At 41.2% G+C, this 17,888-nt stretch overlaps 1 protein-coding gene and 1 non-coding gene across 2 annotated transcripts in view; both read right to left on the reverse strand.

Annotated features, from left to right (window-relative positions):
* Snx12 (sorting nexin 12) overlaps window positions 1–17,888 on the reverse strand; it is a 109,635-nt gene that overhangs the window by 35,309 nt on the left and 56,438 nt on the right. The window lies entirely within an intron of this gene.
* LOC127675884 (small nucleolar RNA SNORA72) lies at window positions 179–298 on the reverse strand. The gene has a single exon (XR_007975567.1). It is a non-coding gene; the product is annotated as a small nucleolar RNA SNORA72 (small nucleolar RNA).

A 17,888-nucleotide genomic window follows, 5' to 3' on the forward strand; every position in this document is an offset into this window, starting at 1 on the left:
CCATTCCCACTTCCCTTCAATGGCTCCGCAATCTTTAGTGGAGACAGCAGGTTTGCACTGAGTCTACGCAAATTGTTGCAGTAGCTACACTGTCAATTTCCTGAGGTTGCTCAATGGTAACTTAGAATGTTAGCCATCCTATGATCACAGAGGATGGTCATATAATAAATCAGACCTGATTTATCACCAGAATTTACAATACCACACCTAGGTCTGGGGACACATCCATGACATTAATGCAGTCAGTGTTCAGCCTGACCTGATTAGTAGCAGACCAGAAGAGCCAGGATGTCTGCAGTCAGTATTTCAAATGAGTTAAGCCTTTCCACCCTGGAGGCTTCTGTCTATTGTCACAGTGTGAAGTGGCCCCCTCCCCCTTTAATGGCCCTAACCTCTTCAGCAGCCAGGATTTCCCTGGCCCATCCTCCCACAAACTTCTTTTCTGAAGCCCTTGATTTTCATTTACAGTCCTTACCATGAATTCAATACATTCATTACTCAGTTCCCAACAAGGCAATTTTTAGAAGAAAGTCAAGTTGCCAAAAAATGCAAAACTCTGTTCTACTGAGGAAATACAAATAAAACATTAATGTGATACTTCTCGCAAAAGTAATGAAAATTATAATACTAGTGAAGATTCGTGGAAATAGACACTTTTGTACACTACTGATAGAAACCTGAGCTTCTGTAACCTTTTAGAAAAATCATCTGGTAATATTTAATATTCACTAAAGTTTAAAATACATAGACATATCCCTTATATACTAAGACAATTCTCCCAGAGTACCTTAAGCACACATGTGCGAATATGCTTGTGGCCACAGGAAAATGAAGGTGAATAATAATGTTATAAATTAAGGAATATGATTAAGCCTGCATCACTGAAGATATGCCCAAATTAATAACACATTATTTATAATTTGTTTCAAATTTTGCTAGTGATAATATTGCTACAGTAAATATCCTTTCTCTTGATGATTTTATTTTTAAATTGGTGTCTTCACCTAGAATAGAGTAGACAACTATTAGAGAGTTAGCTATTAGGTTGCAGATGTGGTTCCATCAATAGATTGCTTGCCTAGCATGCAAGAAAGCCATGGATCTGATCCACAGCACCGGATTACTGGTGATGGTGGTATAGACCCCAGCACTCAGGAGCAGGAGCAGGAGTTCAAAGTCATCCTTGGCTTCACAGTGGAGTTTGAAGTCAGCACGGGTCACATGAGACCCTGTCTCAAAAAACAGAAACAACAAATAGAGGCTGGAGACATGGGTCAGTTGGCAAGAGTGCCTGCCTCAGAGTCTTAAGGCCGCGACTTTGGATCCCAGCACCCATATAACTAGCCAGGCATTATACATGTGCCTCTATTCCCAAGTCTGATGAAGCCAGAGATAGGAACATTGCTGGACCGGCTGGATTCCAGCCTAGGTGACAAACTATAAGGCCTAGGTTCAAGGATAGACCCTACCTCAAAGATATATATGAATGAATCTAGGCTGGGCATAGTAGCTCATGCAGCAACTATCTATGAGTTCTAGGCCAACTAGAGTTAGGCTACAGAGCAATACTCTATTTCAAATAAATAAATAAATATCTTCTTAAATAAAGGCTTTATTACAGAGAAATACATGCCAAGCCACATTATAATGTATCTTTGTAAAATGAAAAACAAAGACATAGAAAAAGTCTTGAAGTGACTCAAAGACAAAAGGCATCGCCTACAGAGAGCCCCAGTCTAAATGAGACTACATTTCTCATTTGAAGCCATGCAGTACAGAATAAAGTAGAGCTGGGCAATGGTGGCGCACACCAGTAATCCCAGCACTCTGGGAGGCAGAGGCAGGCAGATTTCTGAGTTCGAGGCCAGCCTGGTCTACAGAGTGAGCTCCAGGACAGCTCAGATGTTTCTCTCAGGACAGAGAAACCCTGTCTGGGGGGGGGGGGAATCCAAAAAAAAAAATAAAAAAACCAGAATAAAGTAGAACGTTTGTCAAGTGCTGATGCAAATGAACCCTTAGAACACAGCAGAACGCATGATGGACTTAGAGCTGTGCCCAAATGTAGGAAAGTGCACCCTTCAAAACTGATAAGGGTCAGTGAGAAGAACTGAGAACAGGCTACAAGAGCTTCCATGGCCAAACTAGAACAATCTAAGCAAGACGTAAAGAGGTGTTAAAGTACAACCCAAACTATAAAATTCATACCCATGAGTCCATGCTGATACACATAAAGGCCTGTTACACTGAACAAACATGGTAGACAGACCAATACATTCAGATACACATGTATGAAGGAGAAGAGACAAATGGTCTATTCTAATACTATCTATAGACATTCTTCCCTCAAAGAAGTGAAGTGTAACTCTATTCTTTCACTTTGGGCATAAATACTGACTTCCAAAAGTCTAGGATAGAAAGGGGGCAAGAGTAACGTTATTGTGAAGACAATAAAGTCTTACAAACACTACCTTGGCCAGGTTATAAAGATCAGTGGTAGGCCATTTTGAAAGTCAATATCTGGGACACAACATGGTGAGAATTTGTCTACTTCTGTAGTCTTCCCCAAGTCCATAACTCAGTTTAATCGTGACAAATGCATCGCATAGATTCCATTATTTTACTAAACTGACAAGTAGTCACCAAAAACATCAAGGTTTTAAAAATAAGTGAGTGAAAAAACGTCAGAATCCAGAGGAATGAAGGAAGCAGGATGACTAACTGTAGTGTGATGTTCTGGACAGGATCCGGGAACAGATAGAAAACAACAGATAAGAACAACTAAGGGACCCTAAGGGCTAAGGAGATGGCTCTGTCTGCAAAAGAGGTAGTGACACAGCATGAGGACATGAGTTCAAATCACCCCTGTAAGAGGCCATTCCCTACATGCCTATCGTCCCGGTGCTGTACGTGCTGGAAACAGAGTTGCTGGGGCCTGGTGGCCGCTGGCCTAGCTCTAGGTTCTGTGAGTCCGTCTAAGGGAATGAGAAGGAGAGTAAGCATGACGTCTGACCATCACCTCTGGATAAACGTTGTCCTCTCACCCCCACTTCTATTCTGTGGCTTGCACGTACCCTCACAGCACCACCACAGCACCGCCACGTACACACAACAATAACCGATTCTAAGTTAAAATTTAAAAATATCATAAATAGGCTAGATGCCTGGAATCCTAGAACTTGCGTGGGGGGCGGGGGGGGGGGGCAGAAGGATTTCAAGTTTAAGGCCAGCCTGGGTTACACTGTAAGACCCTGTATTTAAAAAAAAAACAACAACAACAACTAAAAATCCACAGGTTAAAAATAAGGAAGTAGAAAGAGAGAAACATTAGAAACAAAAAATGTCAGACTCCAGGCTTAAGATTTTGAGTTTGTGTTCTCCAAAACTGTACATTGACGTCCTTTAAGTGACCTTTTGTACCAATGGAGTCAATGTACAAAGAAGCCATTAGTGGGTTGGAGAAAAGGCACTGTGATTAAGAGCACTTGCCACTTTTGCAAAGGACCCAGGTTCAGTTCCCAGCACACACAACAATCTTGAACTCCAGTTCCAGGACATTTGATACCCTCTTCTGAGTTCCTTTGATACCAGGCCCACATGAGATGTATATACACGTGTACATATGCATGCAGGCAACACACACACACACACACACACACACACACACACACACACACACACACACATTTAAAAAAAATAAAAGCCATTAGGGTGAGTCCTAAATCTAAAAATGCCGATTTCCTCCTAAGAAATTGGAAGGTTGATATCTGAAGAAATTTATAGAGACAGGGAATGGCATGTGGAGACTGATGCAGAGGAAATATGGCCCTGTGAAGACAGGACAGAGATTGGAATTAAGCTGCTGCAAGCCATAGAACACCTGGGGCTACCCCACCAAAGCCACCACAGTGAGTCTTAAACCTAAGCTGGACCAGGCAAAGAAAAACCCTCCTCCAGAGGGTCTGCCAACAACGGCCCACTCCAGAACTGTTCTATGGCCCTAAACAAAGCAATCTCAGGGACACTAATATGATTTTATGCCTAAAACATAAATGACCCAGTTAAAATACAGAGATTGGTAGACTAATTTAAAAAAAAAAACACAAACCAAATATATATCATTCACAGGAAAGTCATGTAAAATGTAATACAACTAAGTTTGGGGGGGGGGAAGGTAGACAAAAAATGCTGTATCTCACAGAGAAGTGTGGGTTAACTTGATATATCAAAACCTAGAGTACGGGGTCTGGAGAGATGGCTCAGAGGTTAAGAGCACTGACTGCTCTTCCAGAGGTCCTGAGTTCAACTCCCAGCAACCACACGGTGCTCACAACCATCTGTAATGGGATCCAATGTACTCACATACATAAAATAAATCTTTAAAAAAAAAAACTAGAGTACATCTACTACAGTATGGTCAGCTGAGGAAAGCAAGTTGCAGGATACTTTACATATGTGTGTAAAATAAATAGCTTCATTTTTGTAAAAAAAAATACCCATTATTGGGGCTGGAGAGATGGCTCAGGGGTTAGGAGCACTGACTGCTCTTCCGGAGGTCCTGAGTTCAACTCCCAGCAACCACATGGTGGCTCACAACCATCTATAACGAGATCTGATGCTCTCTTCTGGTGTATCTGAAGTGTACTTACATATAATAATAAATCTGTCGGGCAGTGGTGGTGCGCGCCTTTAATTCCACCACTTGGGAGGTAGAGGCAGGCAGATTTCTGAGTTCAAGGCCAGCCTGGTCTACAGAGTGAGTTCCAGGACAGCCAGGGCTACACAGAGAAACCCTGTCTCAAAAAAAAAAAAAAAAAAAAAAAAAAAAAAAAAAAAAAGGAAAGAAAAAGAAAATATCCACTATCAACATCTCATACTTTCTACGTATGCATATATGCATACACACACTCATAAATACTATGTAAAAGGACATGTATATTGGTCCCTCAGTGTTCCAAGTGGACAGTAGGAGGTTGTCAAAGGGGAGACGACATCATCATCATGATGGCAATTATAATAATTAATACTTTGCAAACAGGAGCACACTAGCCAATTTTTGGAGGCAAGGACTTATTATGCAAACCAGGCTGCCTGGAGCTTGTAGCAATCCTCTTGCCCTTGCTTGCTGCTGAGTGCTGGAACTGCAGGCATGTGCCGCCATGATGGGCAGATTTTAATAATCTTATGAATTTCTAGTGGCTTAATGAGGACAAATAAGCATAAGCACACAGAGGTAGGGATGTGTTTCTCAAGCTGTTTCTTTGTTGAACTTTCCGTTCTTATAAAAATATTTTAGATTGTTAGTGAGGATATAAAAGTAGGTAAAAAGCCGGGCAGTGGTGGCGCACACCTGTAATCCCAGCACTCTGGGAGGCAGAGGCAGGCAGATTTCTGAGTTCCAGGCCAGCCTGGTTTACAGAGTGAGTTCCAGGACAGCCAGGGCTACACAGAGAAACCCTGTCTCAAAAAAACCAAAATACAAAAAAAAAAAAAAAAAAAAAAAAAAAAAAAAGTAGGTAAAAAAAAAATCGGTGGTCCTATAGAATTCCTTCTTGGAGATGCTTACTAAGTTAGACACTGTAGTTATTTACATATCTCCCAATTCCCATGGTGATTGTCTCTTTTTTACACTGTGGGAGATCTTTTACATGTTATATGTCTTTTATATGTATCACTCTGTACAAGGAAGGAAAGAAGGAAAGAGTATTAACTTGATTATCCTGCATCTTTGCATTACTTTGCTTGTTACACTGAGAATATACTAGCTTTTTCATTTGAAATGCAATTGAAATTAACAACAAAGTGGACACCTTTCTTTACTTTAGTAAGTGTCATCACTTGTACAAGAGACCTGTCATGCCAGGTCACTCCTGTAATCTTCCACCCTTCTTAATTAGTCACCGAATCCAGATTCTAGTTATAAATATCCCTACCTTCCTCTAATTAATCATAAGTCCTATCCTAAATCTCTTCTAAAATCCCTTCCCTGCTCCACCGCCCTTGCCAATAAGGCTCCTGTCAGTTCAGACTTTAGTCATCCGAGCGTTTCAATAGCCTTTCATGTAATCCCCTCTGTTGCCCCTCCACCTAGTCTCTTTCAATGCACCCAGCATTAGCTCTCTAAAAGGTGTCAGTGTATATTGGGGCACATATTATTATTTTAATAGTTACACTTTAATGTTAATATAAATAAAACATATCCTAAGTTCATGACTCCAAAGACAAGACATCAAACTGAAGGGAAAATACGGTAAATGAAGTTTGGAAAGCACTGCTTTACAGTGTAGGATACAAACCGGGTAAGTCTTTAACATGCCATTCCTACCCTGCCTTGCCACTGTCACCTTAGGAATGTGCGCTTATGTTAGAGAAAGCCTCAGACTGCTCGCAAACATCCCATATTCCTTCTTCCTTCTCTGCCCTTTGCCCTCGTGCTGTTCACTCTAACATCTGCCTACTAAACATCCCCTTCTGCCTTACTGTCTGCTCCGCTGAAAAGCAAGCCTGATGACACAGACCTTTTATCCTAGTTACCTAGGAAGCAGAGGCAGAAGGATCACAAGTTAGAAATCTACCTGGGGAACTTAGTGACATCCTGTCTTCAAACTCTTCTTTAAAGGCTAAGGGTAGAGCTTGGTGGTAGGGTGCTTGCCGAGACACATGAGAGCCCAGAGTTGATCCCGAGCACTGCTCTCTCCTCCCAAAAAGTTTAGTTCAAATATCTCTCCAGACACTCTCCAGCTCACATACTGTTTCCCCATAGCATAGTTTATAACATGGTCATTATCTGTTTACATGCGCTCCCCATGAGGAGGACTTCTTAACGCTTATCCTAAAGACTTACAAGGTACGTGGCATAAATGATTTATTTCCACCTTACAGCTTACCATGACATTTCAGTCAACAGCAGATGCAGGCAGGATGGATACACTCTACTTCCCGCCAGCCTACAGAGTAGGCTCTATCTGCAATGTGAGTATGTGGAAGGACACAGTGTTAATATAACAATGGAACCACTTCATGAACTGCTTCTCAGTTTGCAATTATTGCATAATTGTCATATGACTATATTCTCAAATTTTAAATTGAGTGAAAAGATCAAAGTCTGGAATCTAGAGAAAATGTTCCCTAAGGGCAGTCTGTGTTACATGTTATTCTATGTTCCTTTCTTGTAGATATTATTCTTGGTCACCTTGAAAAGAATATAGAGCCCTTCATTAATGTTTTAAGTATAGAAACAGAGCAGATTAAAAAGGTCTGGTTTATTTCATTTAGCATGATATCTCTTTTTTTATTTTGTTTTGATTCAGGGTCTCAGGTAGGCTAGACTAGCCTTGAACTCCCCATGTAGCTGAGGGTGGCCCTGAACACCCGATGTTAGGAAGCAGAAAGCTTTCTCCTAACTGCAGAGACCAGGTGTTCTAAAGGTCAACCACAAATATGTCAAACAAAGTCTACCTTAAAGCTCAGGGGCCAGTGAGATGACTCAATGACCAAAGGTGGCCCTGGTACCTCGGCTTCATCTCCAGAACCCACAGAAAGCTGGACAGTGAAAAGCAACTTTACACAGTTGTCCTATCACCTCTGAAAGTGCACCTGGCATGCAAACTCTCAACAACAACAAGAAGTACCTACCACCTCTACCACCACCACCTCCACCTCCACCACAATCACCACTACTACCACCACCTCCACCACCTTCACCACCACCACCACCACCACCACCACAATTACCACCACCACTAAATTTTAAAAGTTAAAAGTCTAAGGGTGTATCTCAGTTGGTGGAGTGCTTGCCTAAAATGCATGAAGCACTGAGTTCACTCACCAGCTCCACAGAAACTGGGAGTGGTGTACACACCTCCAATCCCAGCTCTTAGACATATAGACAGGAAGACCAGAAATTCAAGGTTATCCCTAGCTACACAGTGAGTTGGAAGTCAGCCCAAGATGCATGAGACCCTGTCTCCAAAAAAGCAAAGTTTGGGCTGGTGAGATGGCTCAGCAGTTAAGAGCACTTCGAGAGGTCCTGAGTTCAATTCCTAGCAACCACATGGTGGCTCACAACCATCTGTAATGGGATCTGATGCCCTCTTCTGGTGTGTCTGAAGACAGCTACAGTATACTCACATTCTGGCAATTCTTGCTAATATTTCCTGAGCTATCAGACTCCTATTCAGAAAGTCATTGCCTATGCTTAGATCTTGAATGTTTCCCATATGTTTTCTTCCGAAAGTTTTAAATCCTTAGCTATAGTTAGGAATTTCAAATTTTGAAATATTTTCATTTTCTGGGGGAAGACTTCGGCAGTTCCTCAACAAGTTACTCCTAGAATTATCAAAATACCCAGCAATTCCATTTTATATGTATGAACAAAAGTATTAAAGGAGTGTATTCAAAGGAAACTGATCAAATATGCTCAGAGGCAATAATCCCAATGGCTGAAAGGTGGAGAGCACTCAACTGGCCATCGGTGGATGAATGAACAAACAGTGTTACATGCTGTTCATCACGGCTGGTTGATGCACACTAGAACATGAGTGGACTTTGAAACCGCTGTTCTAACAGAAAGAAGCAAAACAGAGCAGGCCATGTGCTGCATGAGTCTATTTATACAAAATACCTAGAATAGGTAAATCCATAGAAACGAAAAAAACAGATGAGTGGTTGCTAAGGTCCAAGGGCAGGGTGAAGTGAGGAATGATACAAAGTTTCTATTTGGGATGATAAAAATATTCTAGAACTAAACAGAGATAACAAGGTCACGACACTGAATGTATTTTTATGCTACTGGATTATTCCCTTTAAAACAGTTAAATTGGTAAGCTTTGGATTATACATATTTCATCAGAATAAAAAACAAAATTCTGACTTGCAAAAAGTTGTAAGAAAACATTAGAAATGACCAACTGTAATTGGCTTACTTATGCCAACAGTGTGGAAAATAACTACATGTGTGATCTAACTAATTGAGATATGATAATACATTCAGCATGATTGTAATATCATAAGAATAACTGGAAGCTGGGTGTGGCGGTGCACATCTGCAATCCCAGCACAAAGGAGGCTGAGGCAACAGTTCAAGGCTAGACAGAGGCTGGGGAATTGCCTTAGATGGAAAAGAATGCTTGCTGTGCAAATATGAGACCTGAGTTCAAACCCCTAGTACCTGTGGAACAAAGAGCTGGCTATGGATCCTGGGGACTCAGTGTCTGGCCAACCTAGCCAAGTCCACAAGCTCCCACTCCCATGAGAGACCCTGCCTTAAGACTATAAGTCAATGAGCGGTACAGGAAGTCATCCAAGGCCATCTTCTGGCCTCCACACACATGTGCTACAAAGATAGAACACACACAGAGAGAGAGAGAGAGAGAGAGAGAGAGAGAGAGAGAGAGAGAGTCGATAAATATGGGAGAGATGGTTCAGTGGTTAAGAGCACTTGTTACTCTTGCTGAGAACCCAGGTTCAAATCCAGCACCACATACAGCTCACAAATGTCTCCAGTTCCAGGGGATCCAACACCTTCTTTGACCTCTGAAGGTACCAGGCATGCTCATAATGGGCACATACATACATGTAAGCCAAACACTCATACATGGAAAAAACTATGCATAAATATGGCATGGGTTTTTTTTTTTAGATTTTTATTACTATTTTATGTGTATGAATGTTTTGCCTTTCATGAACCTATCAACCACATATGCTGGTGCTTGAAGGGGTGGTGAGCCTCCATGTGAGTGCTGGGAATTGAATTCGGGTCCTCTCCAACAAGTGCTGTAAACCACTGAGCCAACTCTCTAGCCTGATGGGATTGGTTTTGAGACAGGGTCTCACTATGTAGCCCTGGCTGGTATAGAACTGACTATATAGACCAGACTCGCTGGAATTAAAGGCATGCGCCACCATGACTGGCCCATAAATAAAATTTTTTAAACTAAATTTCTAAATCTAAAGTTATACTTTAGCTTGTTTTCCAATTATAATTAAAAATCATGTCCTACCCCTCACTGCTGGGCTACTTGCTAACAATAAATCCAGGGACAGGGGGGCATCATAACCTTCAACTGTGCACCCAGAGATGACTTTGTCTGGCTGAATGCATAGTCCCAGTTCAAGGTCTTACAAAGATGGCCCGGGTTCAATTAAATGGGTCATAAAACAAACAAAAAGTCATGATTCTGGGAAAGCGACTGATAGGATTCAAGTGGGGCTATTGACAAGGGTGGGAGAGAGATAAGTGGGGGAGGAGTGTAATCAGAATGTATTGTGTTCGTGTACGAAATTGTCAAAGAACATTTGTCAAATAAAACTGTAACATTGTCTACAGATAGTTAATCCCAGCTCTGCCGTGACAGTAAAATTTTAGTAAGCGATTCATTTTCCAAGTTCTTAGATTCCTGTCATACTCATTAGAGCACCAAGCGAAACTGCATGCTGTTCACTAACCAGCTCCCTGCAAAAACTATTATACACTCCCATGGAGTAGTAGCAAGAAAAAAATAAATCCTAGAAACAGTTATCTATGCTTATGTTTTCAAACCTAGATGGATGGAATATAAAAATGTGAGCCCCCTTGGTGATTCCCATGGCAAATGATGTCAGCAAGGAGAAATCTCTTGTTGGGGACAAGCAAACAAGCTGTGGGAGCTTTAGCTGGGAAGCCAATAGCAGGCTTTCTCCCCTCCCCCTTTTTTCTTTTTCTTTTGTGGCAGGATTTTCTCAAAGCCAACCCACCTGTCTTTGCCTCTCAAATGGTGGGATTACAGGCATGCCAACTCCAGTTGGATTCTTTTCTGTTTCTGTTTCCTAAAATTTGTAACATAAATGTGAGAACTATTACAAGTCAGTTATCCAGAAGATGGTTGTTTTTTTAATGGTCCAAAACATAGCTGCATTTTCCGCTAGTCATGGAAATAAACATCTCTTAGGACACAAGAAAGACTTCACGTCATGCACGTCTAGACTGTGAGGGACAGCCTGAGGGGCACTTGGCCTTTGTCTCCTTGTACCTCCTTCCTTCTTGCCTACTTCCTGGTTTCATTTCACTCTGAGCAATCTAAACCCATTTACTCGTGGTGATCTCTAGAAGAATCTATCAGGAATTGTCTTTGTAGACTTGGAGTCCACCAAGCATCCCATTTCTCTTTGATCTGGGCACTTCATTCAACACTGCAGACATACTTAACCTCTTCCTAGTCAAAACTTAACATGTGCTTTCCACACTAATGCCACTTCAAACTACTATTCTTTTTCCCTCCTTCCCTTCACAGTCAGATAGATGTCCAGAGTGACTAGTCTACAGCCACTCTCCTTTCCTACCAGCTGTCCTTTCCGCTTTCCATTGAGTCACTTCACTGTAGTCTGGCTTCTGCTATAACGTTATCAAACTATAATAAAAGCCAGATGTGGTGGCAGATACAAACCTGTTATCTTAGCTCTTGGGGCTGGAAGAACATTTTTAGTTCTAGGTCAGGATAGACCCTGTCTAAAAGTTTCAGAGGGGAAGTGAGAGGGAGGGAGGGAGGGAGGGAGAGAGGGAAGGAGAAAGAGAGGGAGGGAGACTGATTTCCCAGGGGCTGAACTTACTGGCCCACATTTATAGTATAAGGCAACTGGTTGATCTTATTTCCCAAAGTGCTTACAGTCTCCTCATTCTCCTAGCTCTCTTTTCTTTCCCAGTCAGAATGTCTCCGTTCAACTCTTCCTCATTGGGATTTGCCAGGATTATGCCCTAGTGTTTCTTATCTTCTCCTACACCATGGAACAAAGTTCAACTGCTTACACAGCTTCAACTGCCATCTAAGACTGATGGATTGCAAACTTTGAAATAAGAGTCCGAAACTCTTGCTTAACTCCCAGACATTTCCAAATAACTGCTAAGCATCTTCACCTACAGGCTACAAAGGCGGCCTAAGTTCCACAGGTCTAAGATCGGATTTGTCTTCTCTCTAGCCACAATCCACTGGCTTTCTAATTTATATTATTTTTTTTCCCAGGCTAGATTCCCAAACTGAAACTTTTGGTTTTGGCTCAACCTCCCTTTCTTTCTAACCCTGTCCATGCAACAAATCAGAATACCATCCTAAATATTGTACCCTGTGTCATTGTGTCAAGCTCGGCCTAGCCCCTGGTTAAAGCTCCTAGCTTAGACAACACCTGCTAACTAGTAAACCCACCCACCAATATTCTCCCATTCCAAGCCAGTTCTACTTCCACAATTGCTTTCAAAATTACCTTTGATTTATTCATTACAAAACCAAAGCAAATCCACGCTTCTGAATTCTGAGTGCCTGCCAGAATACAGACTCCTTGGTTTAGCATATTAGGATTCAGATGTGTCTGTGAGCTTCAAGCAAAATGGCTCTCTGAGTTCCAGAATAACAACTTGTCCAGTATTGACTGAGCTCGTGTATGCCTTCCTGCCGTCACATACTGCATTCCCTCCTCTTAGAATGATCTCCGTATTTTTTCACTCATCCTTTAATATGTGCCTTCTTGACAAACATCTTAGCTCTGTCATCAAGCAGTTTTGCTAAACAAATTATGCTCATTATCTTATTTAATCTTAAATAACTACTGTGAGGTAACTACCATGGTGGCCATTTTACAAATGAAAACAGATAGTGAGAGGGTCAATTACGTTTCCATCTAGTAGGTGGAAGAACTGTTAAATGTATTTTCAAAGCATGAACCTTTAACCAGCGTGCTGCAGGAAACTCTGTTCTCTATATTCCCACAGTGCTCTGTCCACTTCTCTGCCATGAGTTACACACTAGGATATAGTATACACACACACACACACACACACACACACGTTTATGATGCTAGGCATCAGAATCAGGGCCTTGTGTGTGCTAAGCAAATTTCTATTTATTTCTATTTTATACCCCCTATCTATTTATATATAGATATATATAATATAAATGGATAGTAAATAATACTCTCTATTTATAGGGGGTATCAACCCCCACTATATTGTAAGACACATGGTAAAGAAACAAAGTCTTAGTGATGTTTATATCCTAATGCATTTAGTACATTATAGGTGTTCGATAAATGTTCATCATATAAATGAATCCTAAAACCTTTCTCGGCCAGTATCTGTTTGCTGCCTTTCTTTTTCCTCTGCCAGCTGTAGTATCCTTTCAATAGTCATTCAACTCTAAGCACTGAATGCTGACAAAGCAAATGAGTTCATAGGAGAGGTGATCAGAATGGATCACAGGTGCTCCTTCCTTCACAACCTTGCTCCTTGGATTAACTTTCGACAGCCAATCCTACTGCCGTCTCCTCGGCCTATTTATGTCCATGAGCTTTTGCCCATCTTTAAAAATAGTGCTCTTTCAACCTTGCCCTTTTGTCTAGGTACTGCTTGCTTTTTCTATCAACCTTTCCTCTTGCCAACTTCTTCAATAGATTAATCTGTATTTCCATACCTCCCAACTGTTTTAAAAATTATAAATAATTTACAAACAAAAAGGATAGCAAAAAATATATTAAAACTATTTACATACAGCTAAAACTAACATTTTAACAACTTTCATTCCTGTGTTTGAAAGATTAATTTTTATTTCATGTGCATGGCTGCTTTGCCTAGACATACGTTTGTGTACCATATGTGTGTACGATGGCCACCCAAGGGTGCCAGAAGCCTTCAGATCCCATGGAGCTGAAGTTGCAGACAGTTGTGAGCTGCCATGTGAGTGCTAGGAATTGAACACAGGTCCTCTGAACAGCTCCTCTGGGAAGCAACCAGTGTTCTTAACCCCCAAGCCATCTCTTGAGACATTTGCTTTTATTTTTAATTAAAATAAACCATCATTGAAGCTTCAGATGTACTTAATGGTAAAATGCTTACCTAGCATGTGCAAGGCTCTAGGCTCAATTCCCAGCACCCCAAAAACAACCGTTGCATGCACACTTATCTTTCTGGTTCCTCTTCCCTCTCTCCATCCCCAGAGGTTACCAGGCTTTGGTCTTTTTTTATTTAAGTGCATGTTCTGTATTTCTACTTCATCTGTAGTACATATCTCTAAAATAATACATAGTTATGGGTGGTGTGGAAGGCTCCCAATGAATCAGGAATCTTTGAATCCATATTTTTGGATAGTCTAGTTCCCTGCCATCGTGGGACTTGGCCATGTGATTTGCTTTGGTCAATGAGATGTCTGCAAGTGTGATGCACAGCTGAGTTTTAAAAGCACTTGTACATTAAGGCTTGCATTTTTAAACTGTTGCCACCATATGAAAAGGTTCACAGTTTCTGGAGAGGCACCATGACTGCCATACATCCAAAAGAGGTCATGTTAAATCATTCCACTAAGCCTCCATCCAACTGTATGGCATGAACAAGGCTCGGCAAGAGAACAGAAGTGCTCAAATGGACCTATTCAAAATTATCTACAGAAGAAAAAAAACACTTAACACAGTCTAAGTTATTGGTCATTTCTCTTCTGGCCGATTTTCACCTTACTCTCTAACATACTATTAAGTGGGCTCTAATTCACTCCATTCTAATAAAACTTCTCAATAAGGTCACCATCTACTTGCTCATATTTTCTTATTTTTGTCAACAACTACTGAAAAGCCAAGCCTCTACCTACTTTAGAACATTGGTCTCCCTTAGTTTCTTTTCCCTCTAGTGTATGTATTGTATATGGTGTAGGGAAAAGAAGGCATGTGCTATAGCAACAAATGTGGAGATTAGAGGACAAGTTTGTAGAGTTTCTCTATTTTCACCTAACATGGGTTCTGGGGTTGAGCATTAAGTGCCTTTACCTGAGAAACCTATGCCTTCAGGCTTTCATCTTTATTTTAGTAGCATCTAATCTGCTACTCCCACCAAGTATATCACTTTCCTTGGCTATTGTATTCACTGTTTCTACAAGTTGCCTTGTGATTATTTTGGTTTAGTTCTAATATTTTGAGACAGGGTTTTTGTAGCTCACAGTGACCTTGAATTCATTATGTGGCAAAGGCTAGCCCTAAGCTATTGATCCTTCTGATTCTACAGGTATGCATGCCCCTTTTACCTACTACTGTGCCCCTTTTAGAATTTTGACTTTATTTATCTTCGATATCCTCCAATGTTTTTCCTAAGTATGATCTCATGATCACATTTTCCTGTAATTCATTAACATATGGAACACATTCATAACTAGTTCAATATCATGGTTGGCTGATTCCATCATGCATTTTCTTCCTGGGTAATTTATTAATTGACTTTGCTTATAATTATGGAAAACATTCCCTTGATTTGCATACCGAACAATTTCTTACTGGATGTCAGTGAATTTTATGGCTTTGAGTGCTGATTTTTTTCTTTATTATTCCTTTAAATATTTGAGGTTGGTTCTGAGATGCAGTTAGGTTTCTTAGAGATATTTTCTTTGAGACTTGCTTTTAAGTTTTATTAAACAAGCCCATGGGAATCTTTGGACTAGAGCAAACGTGTCCCCACTCTTGAGGCAATACCTTTCTAAGTACTCAAACCAATGCCCAGTGTATTGCACTCTCTGATCTGCTCCTTTCTGGTGGTTCCTTCCCTGATCACAGGTTACTACCTCATGTGCTGAGTACTACTCCCTGCTGCATACTATAGCTCTCAGGAAGGCACATTTGATTTCCTGGCTTTACTGTATACCCTACAAATCCTAGTCATCAAACTTACCTGAATATTCTGAAATCTGTCTCCCAAATCAAGAATGCCAGGTGTTAGCCAGGCTCCCCTGCTCTGGATTATGGTTTCATATATTTTGTCCAGGTTTATAATTAAAGCCAAAGAGTAATTCAGTCCTTCTTACTTATCCCATCATAATCACATCATTGGTTCTTACCTTTCTGAAAGAGCATTATATCCACTGTGGAAAAACAAAAGATTGTAGAAGTGTACAGGCAGAGGAAAAGTAAGCTACAATACTAATGCAGGGAAGAAATGATTGGCTGAATATAATGTATATGCTTGGCCCAGGGAGTGGCACTATTAGAAGGTATGGCCTTGTTGGAGTAGGTGTGTCACTGTGGGTGTGGGCATTCAGACCCTCGTCCTAGCTGTCTGGAAGTCAGCCTTCCACTAGCAGCCTTCAGATGAAGATGTAGAACTCTCAGCTCCTCCTGTGCCATGCCTGCCTGGATGCTACCATGTTCCCACCTTGATGATAATGGACTGAACTTCTGAACCTGTAAGTCGGCCCCAATTAAATGTTGTCCTTTATAGGAGTTGCCTTGGTCATGGTGTCTCTTCACAGTAGTAAAATTCTAAGACACCTCTCTTCAGTGATGTTCCTTGAGTCTTGAAGGGTGGATATAAATGCCCCCTTTAGGATAAGGAGGTGTGGCCTTGGAGGAAGGAAGTGTGTCAGAGGGGATGGATGGGTCTTGAAGCTTCAAAACCCAAGGCAGACTCAGTGGCTTTCTTCTCCTGTTCCCTGTGGATCTGTATGTAGAAATCTCAGCTCCTTTTCCAGCATCAATGTCTGCTTGTGTGCCACCATGTTGATAATGGACTAAACCTCTGAAACTGTAAGCAAGTCCCAATTAAATGTTTTTATAAGAGTTGTTTTGGTCTTTGTGTCTCATCACAATAGAACAATGACTTAGACAATGGATATAAATGTAAAAATTTAGAAGGCAGTTTGAGAGCATGTCCATTTGGCAAAAGAGTAATAGTTTCTGTCCTAGGGCCTATCTTCTGCAGCCATAGGCTTTTAACCAGGCTTACAGTGCTAAATATTAATTCCCTTCTTTGGATCAAGTGTCAAATTCAATCAGAAAGTGCTTGGTTACCCCAACCCCCATAACTGTCATGCCATACTACACCAGCAGAACATCTTGCCTGGCAGGTCATGATTGTAGGATGAAGGATCCACAACTGGGCAATTCCTCTAATGACTGTATTAGCTAGGGTTTCTATTGCTGAGATGGAACACGACTAAAAACAAGTTGGGAAAAGGGTTTATTTTACTTATATTTTCATATCACAGTTCATCACTAAAAGAAGTCAGGACAGGAACTCAAGCAGAGCAGACACCTGGAGGCAGGAAGTCATTGTAAGGCTAGAGTCTGCAGAGAAACCCCCAGCACTATGAAAGCTTGCCAGCAGTAAGGAAGGTTCCAGGTCAGTTCTAGTTGATTTCTCTATGTCCAGTAAGAAAAGTGTGTCTTCAGCAAGAGAAACTCTTACCATCTGGCTATGGTGAGCAATCAAGAGCAGTGCCAACAGCCTGTTTGCCACATCCAGCTCATCTCCAGGGATTGACCTAACTGGGGCAGCAAGGGAATGAAGAAAGGACAGATACAGAAAAGCTGAGAGGGGTGAAATGTGCTCTCTGATGAAGAAGCTGCAGTACCCCCTGCCCTGACAGCAGTGTGTTTATCATATACAGCTGAACAGGGAAGCAGGGTTATTGCATACAGCTGAATCAAGGGGGCAGATTTAGCTAATCTTGGTAGAAGCAACATGGGGAGGAGGCACTACACTGGATATTTTCTACACCTACTGTCAATATTTGTGCTCAGACAAGGACATCCATTTTCCTGAGCCTACTTCAAGAAACATTTTACCATTCCAATAGGTCAAAAAGGATCCAAGTCCATGTCGATACACATTCACTCAGGACTTTATCCTCTGTTCCCCATACCTGTATTTTGGTGACCTCTTGGGTCTATCTGATCAATAACTCAAATGGAGGTGTCCCACTAGCACTGAAATTTTCATTTGATAACACATGTTTTCTGTGGGGAACATTGAATTCAGGGAATTTCCATTCAAACTTTTAAACTATACTTTTGTTTGTTTGTTTGTTTTTGTTTTTCGAGACAGGGTTTCTCTGTATAGCCCTGGCTGTCCTGGAACTCACTCTGTAGACCATGCTAGCCTCAAACTCAGAAAT

Source organism: Apodemus sylvaticus, chromosome X (assembly GCF_947179515.1).
Source record: "Apodemus sylvaticus chromosome X, mApoSyl1.1, whole genome shotgun sequence".
In the NCBI taxonomy this organism is placed as follows: domain Eukaryota; kingdom Metazoa; phylum Chordata; class Mammalia; order Rodentia; family Muridae; genus Apodemus; species Apodemus sylvaticus.